We start from the raw sequence: 15,207 nt of genomic DNA on the forward strand, positions 1-15,207 counted from the left end.
GTGAGAGCAAGTAGTAAGAAAATATGGGTTCAGAGAGGAAATTACCACTAACCTAATTTCCCCAAAGTATAGTAAACAGTGGTGTCTCTCTGCTCAAACCTTCAATATATTGCAATTGGTTGAAGAATACATTTCAAATTCATTAACATGACGTTTAAAGTCTTGCTCAAACTGGACTTTGCAATGTTTAGTGTCACTTCTTCACCCTGCTTAATTCTCCACTCTGGTTACATTCACCATCTTCCCAGACAAATCCTAACTCTTCGTGACTTTCTCATAGCTCTCTTTACCTACCAAAGCTGGTTTCATCCTAAAGGTTCAGCTCAAATGCAACCCTCTGCTCGATGCCTTTCTTCAATGGCCCTGGGTAAATTTAATCACTACCACCTCTACTCTTCCATAGCATTTTGATTTTATCGAAATTGTAACATGTATTTAATTATTACCTAACCTTTAAACAAACAGTTACATGGCTGTTTCTCTTGCTCAATCTTAAGATTCCTGTAGGCAATGCCCATTATGCCTCTAATATGTTCATTTTTTGGACAAGTGAAAAAGAACTGGCTGAATGCACTGTGGGAGGCTCAAGCAGGAGAATTACTTGAGGCTAGGAATTTGAGATCAGCCTGGCAACAAAGTGAGACTGTCTCTGCAAAAAATGAAAAAAAAAAAGTACCTGGGCATGGTGGCACACACCTGTAGTCCCAGCTACTTTGGAGGCTCAGGTGGGAGGATCACTGGAGCCTAGGAGTCTGAGGCTTCAGTGAGCTATGATTGCCCCAGTTCACTCCAGCCTGGGTAACAGAGTGAGACCCTGTCTCTAAAACAAACACACAAACAAACACACAAAAACACATAAAGCAAAACAAAAGATAATTCAGAACCAATTACTCTTGTAATCTCCCAAAAAGAAAATAGACAGCATTTGTTGCAGATTACTTAAATATTTATTTCCATAAGCAAAAGTGTCTATAACCAGATGATATTTCAAGGTTCTTTCTATTATGCCAATGCTGCATTCCCACAGACAGTTTCAGATATGTGAAATTCAACAGACTTGTTGGCTTTGGTATTCAAGGTGATTCACACAGAATTGCATGCTGGGACTCCCTAAGGTTCCACTGTCAACAAGAAAGAAGTGTATTCATAGCCCCTTGTCTCTTAGAAGCTCAAATTTAAAAATCCATAGCACACCAAACTATTTGAAATCCTCATGTGTTTTTTTTTAATTTTTTTTTATTTTTATTAGAGAGGTAGCGTTAGGAATTAGCATCTGAATCACTGTGACTATGGATAACCTCAGAGGAATATTGCTCACAGCTGCCAGGTAACTAAGGATGCCAGGAGTTTAGATGGGCTAAAAATAATTGACATCTCCTATGGAAGCAAAGATACTGGAGGAAACACCTATCAGTGTTCTGGAAGCAGCAACATTTCTGAAGAATTTCTGTTGCTCCCTCTTTTTTTTTTTTTTTTTTTTTTTGAAGATTCAGGGGCTTGCTCTGTCATCCAGGCTGTAGTGCAATGGTGCAATCACGGCTCACTGCAGTCTCAAACTCGTGGGCTCAAGCAATCCTCCCACCTCAACCTCCCGTGTAGCTGGGACCACAGATGTGACCATCACACCTGGTTCCCCCATTCTAACTACTCTGTACCAGGCATTGGCCTTGACAGCAAGATACTTGCATACTATCTCACGCCTTTTAAAATGATAAAAGTTCCATTTTGGGGGGATTTGGCCGTGAGAATAGCAAAAACGAAAGTAATAAAACCAAAAGAAAATTCTTGGTTTCTAGCTTTTCCCTTCAAAATCCACATCTTCCCAAAAGCCAAGACATGAAAATCCTCCTCAGGAGTCTGGAGAAGCCAGGTGGGAAGTTGTCGATATCTACAAAATAGTTTGTAGGTAGTTAGAGGGCATGAGACTTTTTCCCACACAATGTGAATTTGTATTTTATGGTGATCCATTCTTCACTATAGCATAAGTGCAGATTCAACCTTATTTATAAATACAACCAAAGAACGAGCTCTGCCTTGGAAAAATGGAAATAGTTTTACCATTACATTTGTCAAGAAGAGTCCAATACAAAAGGAAAATGAAGCTACAAAACAGAGCATTCTTGCATCACCGAATTTCCTTACAACACGTATGCACACACAATCTCATACACACACAGAATGCTGAGCGATGTCACAAAAATACTTTTGAAATTCAAAGCTAGTAGAAAGAAATGTGTTGTCTCAGATTTATTTAGAAAGGTATTAGCTTTCTTTCTTAGCAAAATTTAACAAACAAGCTATTGACAAATTTTTTTTTTTTGAGACGGAGTCTCACTCTGTTGCCCAGGCTGGAGTGCAATGGCGCAATCTCGGCTCACTGCAAGCTCCGCCTCCCAGGTTCACACCATTCTCCTGCCTCAGCCTCCCGAGTAACTGGGACTACAGGCGCCTGCCACCACGCCTGGCTAACTTTTTCGTGTTTTTAGTAAAGATGGGGTTTCACCGTGTTAACCAGGATGGTCTCGATCTTCTGACCTTGTGATCCGCCCATCTTGGCCTCCCAAAGTGCTGGGATTACAGGCGTGAGCCACCACGCCGGCTGACAAAAATTTTTTTAAAAGACAAAACTTATTTCAAAATACTCAAAAATTTCAAATGTTTTGGTCTCTACTAAATATCTAAGAATAATGCCATTCATATAAAAATGAATAAAGTACCATCAAATATTGATAATCTAAAGAAGATTATGGTAAACTTGAGTTTGATTATTACTTTAGGGCTTAATGTGGGGAAGTCATTTTTTTTTAAAGGTTCGCATGTTTTTGGGTAGCCGATATAAATCAGGTTGAGCTTTGCAGAGGTAAAGCTCATCAAAAGCACTGAAAGTAGCCAGCTATAAGGTAGGATGGAGGATATATCATGAGAGAAATTTTGGATTGAAAATCTGACAACCTGAGATACAGCGTTATCATACTCTTTCACCTTTCTGGGACTCATTTTTCTCTAAAAGGAGGTATTTGAACCTGGTGTTTTCCACAATCTCTGCTCTAGAAATGTTCTCTTCATATAATGAAGAAGGTGGTGTGGAAAACAATTACAACATGAGTAATAATCATCTAAGACAGGAGTTGTTAGAAATGCTTGTTCCAGCTGGGTAGGGTGGTTCATGCCTATAATCCCAGCATTTTGAGAGGCCAAGGTGGAAGGATTGCTTGAACTCAGGAGTTTGAGACCAAAGTTGACAACATAGTGAGATACCATCTCTACAGTTTTTTAAAAAACTTAGCCAGGCATGATGGCATGCACCTATAATCCCAGCTACTCAAGAGGCTGAGGCAAGAGGATTGCTTGAGCCCAGGTGGTTGAGGCTACAGTGAGTAATGATTGCACCATTGCACTCCAGCCTGGGTGACAGAGTGAGACCCTGTCTCAAAAAAATAAAGAAAGAGAAAGAGAGAGAAAGAAAGAAGGAAGGAAGGAAGGAAGGAAGGAAGGAAGGAAGGAAGGAAGGAAGGAAGGAAGGAAGGAAGGAAGGAAGGAAGGAAGGAAGGGAGGAAGGAAGGAAGGAAAGAAGAAAGGAAGGAAAGAGAGAAGGAAAGAAGGAAGGAAAGAAGGAAGAAAAGAAATAAATAAATGCTTGATCCCTGGCCTCATTCCAGAGATATAGACTCAGAGTCTCTGCGTAAGGCCCAGCAATCTGAGTTTAACAAGCTCTCCTGGTGGGTCCAGTGCACGGCAAATTGAGAACTGCTGATAGGAGGAACCTCCTTCAGTCTTCAGCACTCACACTGCTCGTACCACAATGGTGTGAATTAAATGAGATTTGTGTTTTTTCTAGGGCAAGAAAGGAAGAGCAGGCATAGGTGGGAGGGAGATGAGCCACTCAGGAGCCTCTGGGGCACGAAAGTTCTGGATGACAGGGCTGGGCTGAATAAAGGTTAGAGATCATTTAGCAAGAGGCGTATTGATTACTTCATGGCTTACAGTGTTCCCTGGTATTGAAAAAATAAATTGTTTTAATGTAGCACTAGAAGACTAGCTTTCAAAGCGCAGTCTGAGCACCTCTTGTAATCTTCTAGACTGGTCCCTGGGTAGACGTCCTAACGCTCTTATATCTAGGTATTAAGAGTTTGTTCATGTAGTTTTATGAACAGCAGATCAGTCTCCCTGGGTTCCCAACTGAACCTAACCTGGGAAAAGGAGGACTTGGCTGCAAAGAGATGGTTAGGTATTCCTGCTATTACATGCATCAGATCACTTTATGATTTTAAAGTGTTGTTTCTTATGATATTAGAAGGCTATTTTTCAGTGACTATTGATCTGATTGAGGAGTATTGGTTCCACTTAGTGGGCTTCCCACTCTGTGATCAAGGCCAGAGGTAATATACACATACTATGCCTGCTGTGAGTCAACACGGCCCATGCCAAACCATGGTAACACTCCAACAGCACTGCTGTGGCCACAGTGGCCATCGCATCTGCTGACATCCTGTTCCCCCGCTGGGGCTTTTAGCAGGTCTCACAGGATCTTCTCGTGCCCATCCTGTTCCCATGGATCAACAGCGTCTTGTTAGCCCATCCACACGTTCCACCAAACGCCTCTGAACTTTAACCCCCAGCTCACTGAATGGGTCACACTTCTTTCCTTGGCGTCTGATTATTTTGTGAGTGGCACAGATTGAGTTCTGCAAATGGAATGAAGCCTCCTACAGGAGTGTTTTTTAAACCTATGCCATTTAAATTTACTTTGGGAAGAGCTGTCTGCACCTACAATATGTTCTTTCATATTTCTTGTCATAGTCAGTTACTCTGGGCAAAACATGTTAATGTGTAGTTGTCCTGGGATTAGGAAAATAAAACATAATATGGTCCTCCCTTGGCTCTAGGAGCCAAACTTGATGAGTATACCTGTGTATATATGTGTATGTGTTTCCTTTTGTCTTTGGAGAACCAGCAAATGTTAAGGCAATTCAAGATAAAGATGTATTTTTGAGGAAGCCAAAGAGAGGAAAACTGTAATATCTTTTTTGAGCTACGTTTACCCCAAGGCGTTTATCATAAAATGCATTTTGTTTCTGATTACATCACTCTGGCAGCTGGGATGAGGAAGAAACCACGTTGGGAAATTGTCAAAAACTATCACGAGTTCCTTTGGCTTCTATCAATTTTATCTTTTTTTCTTCTTCTGACCAGAAAACTTTTGGTTCAATTCCATTTGAATGTCAACAATAAAAAAAAAAAAAAATAGCAAAGCCTTCATGAGCAAATGTTCAAACTTCAGGGGAAAATAATCAAAGGGCCAGTTATTCCTATGTACTTGCCTGAAGATACATAATACTGTTTGATGTGCACATACAATTTAATATAACCTTCTACAAAGCTAAAATGATCAGAACAAGAAAATTCACCACTTGAAATATTTGGGAAGAAAGTTTTATATTATCCTTCTCACTTGAAACTTTTCGTAACCACGATATTCCTGGAAAATGTAGAAGTAACACTGCTCCCATTTTGGTAGAAATAGACATTTGGAAATGTCTTCCTAGTGTCTTTCATGTTGTAATAGGAAATAAAAGGAGACAATCAGAGCTGTTTGTTTCGCTAAAACAGCCTCCTAAATGTAATTTAAAGAAAATAAATATGACAGGTCTAGGTCATAAATCATTTCTAATGATCACTCTTATTTTCACAATGAGGGAACAGAGACACAGGTGGGCAACAAGTCATAGATGACCTTGGAAGCCAGTTGCACCAAACGATATGGAATCCCAAAGGCGTCTTCTTCCTGTGCTTCAGCTACTGGCTTGTACGAGCTTTTTATTTTCGTTGTGTTTCAGCTGTACGTTTTTAGAGCACGTAATAGCATGCAACCCAGCAGGGTTTGAATGTGATTAGACCCGAGTGAAGCACCATTAAAAACCAGAGACACATTCGAATGACGTGACATTTTGAATGAGTGCCGAATGTAAACCCCAGTGTGTTTGGCTTTGTGTGTGTACTGGCTTCCTTGATTCTTAAACCGATTTCTTTTCAGAAGAAAACGTGCCTTTCTGAAACAGCTAATAGGATGCTTCGTAGGTCACATGCTATTTTCAGGACCAGAGAAGAGCAGTGTGTGTTATGGATGAAGTGAAAAATATCATTTCTGAGTCTCCCAGCCTCTGTAAGCTCAGGTCAAGCCATTACCTTTGATTTTACTTTTCAGTTGTTATTAAATTTTCTCTCTTTTTTTTCTGTGTTGACTGCCTTGCAGGTTTCTCCACCAATCAACCTTGATTGGGTCACCCACAATCTCTCTTTGAACTTTAAACGTGAAATAGGCTAATCAACCCAAGCCTACTACCGCCTGTTGGGCTAGGACATGGTTCTCTGATTTCAACTCACATCAATCATTTTAATGCAATAGGTGTGTATGTGATACACAAAGCCCCATGCCAGCCATGTTCAGAGTATGTCTTGGTCAAAAGCCCATATATTATATGTTCTCATAACATAAATATATGTATAAGTATGTTTTTGCACACATTTACTCTCTAGTTTAACATAATTAGTTGAGCTGAAATGTTTAATGGTTGCACTATTATGGAAACTATTGACTAGACTATCTACAGTGTTAATTCTGACCATATAATATATGTAAAGCTTTCCCATATTACGGCCTGGCTTTGTATAATTTATTTTCTTACTGCCCAAACGTGGCTTTCACATTTACTATGAAAGGCTTTAGGTAAGGAATGAGAGTGATTGAGTTAATTGTTATATTTACTATGGAGTTGTTACTTAAAACACATGGTGGTAGAGTCGAGCAAAACAGAATGTCCATATGTGAATAACAGCACTACGATCACGGCACGTTAAGATTAGAATTAGGGGAAGGCAGCTAGCATTTGTTGATGACCCTTTATATTCCATGTGTTTGTAGATTGCCTCTTTTCTGTGCTCTTCTGTCCAATACTCATCTTAGAGACACTGATACTGGAATAAAGTGCATTAATTAATGCTTTTTACCCATGAGTAGGTGTAAAACTCCAGGACTCCAGATACCAGCCTAAGTGCCCAGTTCACTGCTGTATTCTGCTTCATGTTATCTCTTTTGAAGAAAAGCCTAGTTGGGTTTCATATTTCAAAGCTTTCTCGTGTGAAATCTCTCATCCACTTCATCTCTAATTGAAAATACCTCGCTCTGGAAATCATGAGCTTTTGTTGTTTGTTTGACTCAAAATAAATCAAAGTGACTTAATTTTGGCCACTCACATGAAGACTGAAAACCTTTATAAACACCATGGAAATTACAGAAGGTAAAGGAAAATCTTTTACTTTTATGGGGCTGGCAGTCATGTTTTTGCATGTGCTTGGCACATAGAATTCTTCTTGGTAAGTGTAAAATGCTGCATATGTACAGATAACTTGTCAGCTAAAAATGCTTGAGGCTCCAGTCTGCATTTCAACAGGATGTGTGTGAGCAGATGTTTATTTCAACACTTCATCAGTCGAGCCATCGCTGTATATTTGCCTAAAGAGTAAAAAGATAACAGCTGAAATGGATGAAGGCGTGAACAATGAAAGACACAATGGTACCCCGATTGCTTAAGAAAATATAGGCAAAAAAGTTTGTGAGAATGGGTAAAACAATGATGAATAGTGCCATCTTTCCATATAGGTGTTAACTCTGTGTTCCTCTTTGAAGAGCTGATTCTTTCAAAGACTTCTCTGAAAAGGTGGCATTGATCGTCATCCTAACAGGGACTAGCAGTAAAGAGGACCTAATTTTAGGATTTCAGGAATACCAGGGTACAAAAACATCCTGGAAAGGAGAGAGAGAACTGACTTGCCAGAGCACAAGAACAATCAGCATTTACTGAGCGCCTCTATCTTACCGGTTATATGATAAGTAGTGTCATATGTGGCATCTCATTTAATATCTAAAACTTTTTGTTTTTTTTTTCCATTTTTTATGCAAATAATTGAAATTCAGAAAGTTTGAATAACTTATGCAAGTTCGGAAAGCTAATGAGTGTCATACTCAGGACAGCTCCAGCTGTGTGTGATTCCTCATTCAGCTGCATCGTGCCAGCGTCACAAAACATTTTAGAGATGGTCCTATATAAGAACAAGAGGCAGGAAACTATCTTCTTAGAGCAACAAGCTAGATGGGAAGTACAGATGCAAGGAAAAAGAGATAGCTACTGTTACAGTCCAGTGATATTATAAATATTTAACACTGCACAGGCTGATGTATCAGAACGGATGCTAACGTCAAACTACTGTAGAGAGGTACCAGAGACTGCCGGCTAGCTACAGCCCCCCAGTCATACATCAGCCCTGTTTATAGTGCCTTTTGAGTGAGTTCCCTCTCTTAACAGAGAGTACACCCAAGAGGCTCAGAATCATGTGCAGTTCTCCCTTTCCAGAGGCTCTGATGATAAAATACCAGATGGCTTACATAACCAGATGTTTTCCTCATTGTCCTATTTTTCTGTTTACTGCTACTCGGTATACTTCTTGGATTTGTATTTCTTTATTTATCTCCATAAATACTGGCATTTTCTGTATTTCCAGCCTCAGCCGTCTTCAGTATTTTACCCAGCCATTCCCTTTAGAGGGCGCTATTCTTTCCTAAGGAAAGGTGACCCTCAACTCTTCCAAGTCTTTGAAATAGGGTCTCACTCTGCTGCCCAGGTTAGAGTGCAGAGACACGATCTCGGCTCGCTGCCACTGCTGCCTTCTGGCTTCAAGTGATTCCCCTGCCTCAGCCTCTCCAGTAGCTGGGATTACAGACATGGGCCACCACACCTGGCTAATTTTTGTATTTTTAGTAGAGATGAGGTTTTGCATGTTGGCCAGGCTGGTCTCGAACTCCTGGCCTCAAGTGATCCTCTCTTCTTGGCATCCCAAAGTGCTGGGATTACAAGCATGAGCCTCCAGGCCCAGACACTTCCAAGTCTTTATTTATTAAATTGACAGCACCCAGAACATACGCCATTGCCCCCGCTGCAAACCTGCTTCTCCTTCTGTATCACCTGCTGCTCAGATCCACTTCTCCCACCTCCCTGTCATCAGCAAGTTCTCTTTGGTCACGTTTCTCAAAGTATATACTGAAAGCTCTCTATCATTACTGTCAGAGCTTTGGACAATCTCTTGCTACACTAACATGGGTAATTTCAGTAGCCTCCAAACAGATCTTGTTGTCTCTGCTCTTGCTCACCTTAATCCATCTTCCACAAAGCTACAGGAGCGCCTTCCCCAAAGCACAGAAACTGCTCATCGGATACCCTTCCCACTTGCTAACATACACCGTAATGGCCTAGAGGGGAGTTTGTTTCAGTCAGCTTTTTTCAATTCACTTGGAGAAACATTCACTTTAATACAAAAAGCTGTGCATAATACTCCACTAGGCAAGGAAAGCAGTCTCTTTTAAAAGCATCTGTCAGATAAAATTCACCTTAGCAATGGCATAAAGGAAACATCTTGCCTGTAGAAGAAATTTATGAGGCAAGAAAATAAGAAGATGAAAGGAGGAGCCTATTGCAGAAGTAAATTAGATATCTAGGTAAAAGAAAAATATCAGGGCAGCACCTCCTAAATTAAACTTAATTGAAAGAGATTAAGCTGAATTAAAATTGATTAGGCCAAGCGTGACATCATTATGAATTTTAATGATAATTAATAATATTCATTGAACACCTAGTTGATATAGGGTAAGACACAGTCCCATCCCCTGAGTTTATAATCCAAATTAGGGAGGGAGAATGAGTTGGCTGAAAAAGTAAAAGCGAAATAGACTTCAAGGAAATGAGTTCTAAGAGTGCTGACTCCACTCGGAGAGTAGTTTAGTGTTGTAATGGGAGTAAGTAACCTCAGAGAATGTTAGATTCTTTGTAATTACTTAAGGGAGGAATAAGGTACTGGAAGTTTAGCCTTTACTGTAGTTACTGGTGAGGTGAAAAAGTGTCAGTCTGGGTGAAAAAGGAAACAAAAATAAGTTAATACGGTATAAGACATGGTAAACAAGGAAGAAAACTGCATCATTACTCCATTTAATGGAAAATAAGTGTTCAAAAAACATATGTAGTTTCTTGTAGATCTTTGTAGTACCTTAATTTTCTAATCATTAATTCTATCATATAATTACACCTTGATTTTTTATTGTATTTTACTGCTGAAAAAGTCAATAGCGTATTGATTTTAGGTTTTAAAATTAAGTTGATTAATTTATTCTTTCAGTAGTTATTATTTGGAGGCATGATTTAAAAGCAAGTTGAATTATTTTTCTTGTACCTCTTGTAAACACCTTAAAAAGTCTAATTCCAAACAATAGTTTTAAGAATATCTTGAGTAATGACAGCAACTTCAGAATGAATGAGTAGCTTTTTAGAGTGTTACATTGAAAAAACTGTGCTTTATTATACAGCCACATTTTCAAAGATAAACACAGACTTCCCAGGGATAGTTTTTCCATTGCTTATATCTGCCTCCTTCTCTTCAAAGATATACATTACAACTAGCAAGGGTGAGCTCCTGTGTAGCTTGGTCTCCTTCCTCTCTCAGACATTTCGTAGAGAAGATGGACCTTTCCTTCCGCCATCTCTGCTAACTGATGATGTTTGAGCTCTTCGTTGGGGAAGACGTCAGCCGTTGATTCACTGCAGTTGCCAATCATTGAATCAGGTAGAGTATGTTCCCCTCTTATAAAGGGAAGTTTTCAGTAAATCAGATATGATGATGGGCATGACTTTGGAAGTACAAAGTGACCAACGTCATGGTTCCACAGCAGGTACACTTTCCTCTCTTCCCAAGAATAAAAGTGTGCTGCCACACTCTCAGGAAATTCCCTGAAGGACTCAGAAAAATGGACAGATTTAATCTGGTATAAAAAAGCATGCATCCATTTCCAACAAATATATCACGACTTCTCAGAGTAGGGAAATAATGTACATGTCAGAAATGTGGTGCACCCATCAAAATTATGTAAAATCAGTGATGTAAATCATAAACTCATGACTCTACTTTTCCCAATGGTATAAAGATTATGCAATATTTTTAGATTAAAAATAAGTACCAAAAGATAATGTAGGAGAATATCTAGGGGACCTCAGATTTGGAAATGACTTTTTAGATGCAATAACAAAAGCATGCTTCATGAAAGAGAAAATGATGAAATTGGACTTTATTGAAATTAAAAACATCTGTTTCTGAAAGACACTGTTAAGAGAAAGAAAAGATAAGCCACAGGCTGGGAGAGAAAGACAAAATGTGAATAACATGTATTTGATAAAGGACTTGTTTCCAAAATATACAACCAGCTCTTATAACTGAGCAATAGCAAAACAACCCAAGTAGATGTGGGCAAAAAATCTAAACAGTTAACTCACCAAAGAAGACAGACAAATGTTAAATACACATTTGAAAAGGTGCTCAACACTGTACGTTCGTTAGAGATTGCAAATTAAAACCACAATGAGATACCACTACACTTATTAGAATGGCAAAAGAAAATCAAAACACTGACAACATCAAATGTGGGTAAGGATGTGGAGCAACAGGAACTGTCATTCACAGTTAGTGGGAAAGTCAAATAGTGAAGCCACTTTCAAAAACAATCTGACAACTGCTTACAAAGCTGAACATAGTTTTACCATACAACCCAGCAAATTGTGCTCTTAGGTATTTACTCAAATGAATTGAAAATGTTGTGTCCATAGAAATGCCTACACATAAATGTTTATGGCAGCTTTATTCATAATTGCCAAAATTTGAAAGCAATCAAGATAGCCTTCAATAGGTGAATAGGTGAATGGAAAAACAAACTCTGCTACATTCATACAATGGAATATTACGCAGAGATAAGAAGAAATGAGCTATTAAACCACAAAAAGAGGCACAGGAACCTTAATTGCATGTTACTAAGTTAAAGAAGCCAGTGTGGAAAGACTAAATGCTGTATGAGTCCAGTTATATAGCATTCCAGAAAAGACAAAGTTGTACAGATAAAGATTGGTGTTTGCCAGGGTTATGGGGGAGAAGAGGGAAATACCTGGGGCACAGGCTATTTTTAGGGCAATGAAACTGTTCTGTATGATGCTGTAAGGGTGGATACAGGATATTTTGCATTTGGCAAAACCCGCGGAATTGTACTACTACACAAAGAATAAACCCCAATGCCAACGTGGACTTTAGTTAATAATAATATGTCGATATAGTTTCCTCAGTTGTAACAAATATACCACACTAATGCAAGATGGTAATAATAGGGAAAAGTGAGGGTAACGGGGAGATGAGATCTATGGAAATTCCCTGTATTTTATCGTCAATTTTTCTGTAAGCCTTTAACTGTCCTTAAAAATTAAAATATATTAAAAATAAATAAAAAATAAATACACGATCAGCTCCAATGCATGGAAAACTCTAGTATTACCATGTCCACTATTTCTGAGAATTCCAAAGCCATCTAAATATCTGGGGTCCTCCTGCACAATATGTATATGTAGGATAGTGACATGTTCCATACATTTCTGTAATTTAGTTTGACGAAGAGCTTGTCTTTGTTTTGCTTTTAATTTTTTTTAAAGAAACAAGGTGTCACTTGATCTTTTGAATGGGTTCTTGTCAGATGTTCTTACCTACTGACTGTCAAAGTATTCATGGCAAATGATGTTGCCATATTAATACAATTTATTTTGGTTAAAGCGGTTTGCCTTAAGCTACTAACGCAGACTCAGTGCTCTGTGCAATTGATGGTTGAATGATCAATAGAACACCTAAGATTCTCATAAAATCCAGCTTCCAACACTGTGACAATGAGCCAGATTAAGAGAAAAGTTCAGTTGGCTTTCTGTTGTCTCTCTTATAGACTGGCTTTCCAGGCATTCTACCTGAATTACAATAGACAAAAATTAGTTGACAAAGTCAGCAACATAGACCATGTAAACCTCATGATTCCTTATAGTGAAATAAACAATGAAGTAAGAAAAGTACAGATAAACTTTAACATTTCAGTGAGTTAATAAATTAAAAGTCCTTTATTCATGTGAGAGTATAGTCATTGGTATGCGTTGAGAGAATGGATCCATACAGCCATTCAAGGACCCAGGCTGATGAAAGTTTTGACATTTTCAATGAGTGATTTCTATAGTGACACTATGTGTTGTTATCCATCCAAAGGATGATGAAAGAGAGAGAGAGAGAGAGGGAAAACAAAACAAAACAAAAAAAAAAAACAGCACATGGAAGGTTTCTTGGTCCAAATGTATGTCACTTCTGTCTATACCCCATTGGCCAGAATTATTTGTTCACATGAACACACATAAGTACGTGGGAGGGTGGAAACATGGAGATTGAGGAAGTAGATGTGTTAAATATATATGATATATACATTATACATATGTATTCCAAGTACATACATCTCATTCATTCTATTCCAGAATTAATAGCTTGTGATGAGAAGACAGGAATGGAATAGAATTGAGGATGGAAAAAAAATAAAATTTAGTTAATTAAACAAGAGTGAATCTTTGCTTGACAGCATGTCATATGTTAAGGGATCTGATTAACACAACTCTTTATAGCTGACATAAAACTATATATATATATATTTTTTTTTAAAAAAAAGGAAAGCAAGTTAGTAAACCCACTAAAAATGGACAGATTTCTTTCTTAACTTGTTGAAGAAAGACATGATAGGATTCTTTCTATTATTTTAAGTTCCATCAAGTTTTTTCTCTCCCGGGAGAGCTAATTTCTTACTGCACTCTTGAGTCATGACAGATAATTAGGAAATCTGGTCAGGCTTTTGCGGTGCCATATTTCTGCAAGTTTTATATTGTTATAAAATAGCTTCAGGGGAGACACACATACCAAAAAAAAAAAAAGGGGGGGGGATAATAAGGGTGAGAGTACATTAGCCTAAAGTATAATTTTATTGTTTTCCATCTGTTGTAATTATGAAAATAAACTCGTTGGTACTCTGATCAGCAGGATAAGTCATCAGAAAGATGCTTGTGTCTAGCAACATATCTTGTTACATGTTATAAATAAGAACATCTTATCTACATGGCTTTTTTTCCCCCTTAGGAGCAGAGCCATTGCAATCTTCCCACTAGAAAAGTCATTTTTCCCCCCTCAAACCAACATAGCTCAAGGGAATAGTATTTGTTTCAACCAAATCATTAACTGCATATGGGATTTAGATTTGCATTTGCACATATTTCCAAGGTGACTGAAAAAGCATTCTTTTAAGAAAATAACAATTTTAAAATCATAGTTGGAAGGGTATATTTTCTCTCCACATATTGAGTAAGAATAATATGTGTGCTATTGAGTGTGTAGGAGTACTCAGTGAGCATTCGTCAACTAACTTTTACAGTGACAAACCAACTGAGTCAAGAAAAATAGGCTTGATTCTTCCTGTCTCGCTCTCTTACTGCCTAAACTATGGAAAGCTTACTCTAAAATATGCGCTTTATTTTTAAATAGTAAGGATGATTTTGTTACCTTAAAGAGGACACGTGATTAACTGCCTTAACTCACTTCTTATTTTCTCTAACTTAAGGAAGTGACGTAACTGGCATTGATGAAGGAAAAAATCAAAATGAAGATTTTTTTTTTCCTACAGCATCAATTTTATGATTTCCTAAAAAATGCTGTGAAAGGTCAATGGCTATTTATCCACAACTATTGTCTTATATAATGTGTTTTTCATTACTGGTAGGAGAAGGAAATAATAGAAACAAAAGAAAGTAAATTTTTAGGTTTTAATAGGGACCAGTGATTCTCTTAATTCTTAAATGTCTCTAGTCATCAGCCAGATTTGAGAACCACTACTCACGGTAACTCATTAATTTTAGAAATACTGGCCAGAGAGTGAAGCCATACAGCTAGGGACTGGCAGAGTGAGGACATGGTGGGAAAGTGCGCTTTTTTGGTTTTTGTTACCTCCCTCCAAGACACCCCCCCCCCCCCCGCCCACACACACACACATGATTATAAGAAGAAATGTGAGCACAGGATCTTGTTGCTATCACTCATGATAAATGCTAGTTGACATACGGGAACAAAGAGTGATAGGTTTTCTTCACCTCAACATAACGTGAAGGCCCTGCAAAGTAGTGAAAAATCTTTCCTAATTTAAGGGGCACTGAATTGGACTCAACCACTAGCAGAAGGACATCCTACCAGAGTGCTGAGAATTTTCTTTTTGGAGTGCCCCAG

At 38.4% G+C, this 15,207-nt stretch overlaps 1 long non-coding RNA gene across 1 annotated transcript; it reads left to right on the forward strand.

Moving 5' to 3' along the window:
- The first annotated feature begins 9,927 nt into the window (after positions 1–9,927).
- LOC104664895 lies at positions 9,928–14,758 on the forward strand. Its single transcript, XR_748334.2, has 4 exons — positions 9,928–10,003; positions 10,489–10,668; positions 12,851–12,962; positions 14,549–14,758. It is a non-coding gene; the product is annotated as an uncharacterized LOC104664895 (long non-coding RNA).
- The last annotated feature ends 449 nt before the right edge of the window (positions 14,759–15,207 follow it).

Source organism: Rhinopithecus roxellana, chromosome 11, assembly GCF_007565055.1.
Source record: "Rhinopithecus roxellana isolate Shanxi Qingling chromosome 11, ASM756505v1, whole genome shotgun sequence".
In the NCBI taxonomy this organism is placed as follows: Eukaryota; Metazoa; Chordata; class Mammalia; order Primates; family Cercopithecidae; genus Rhinopithecus; species Rhinopithecus roxellana.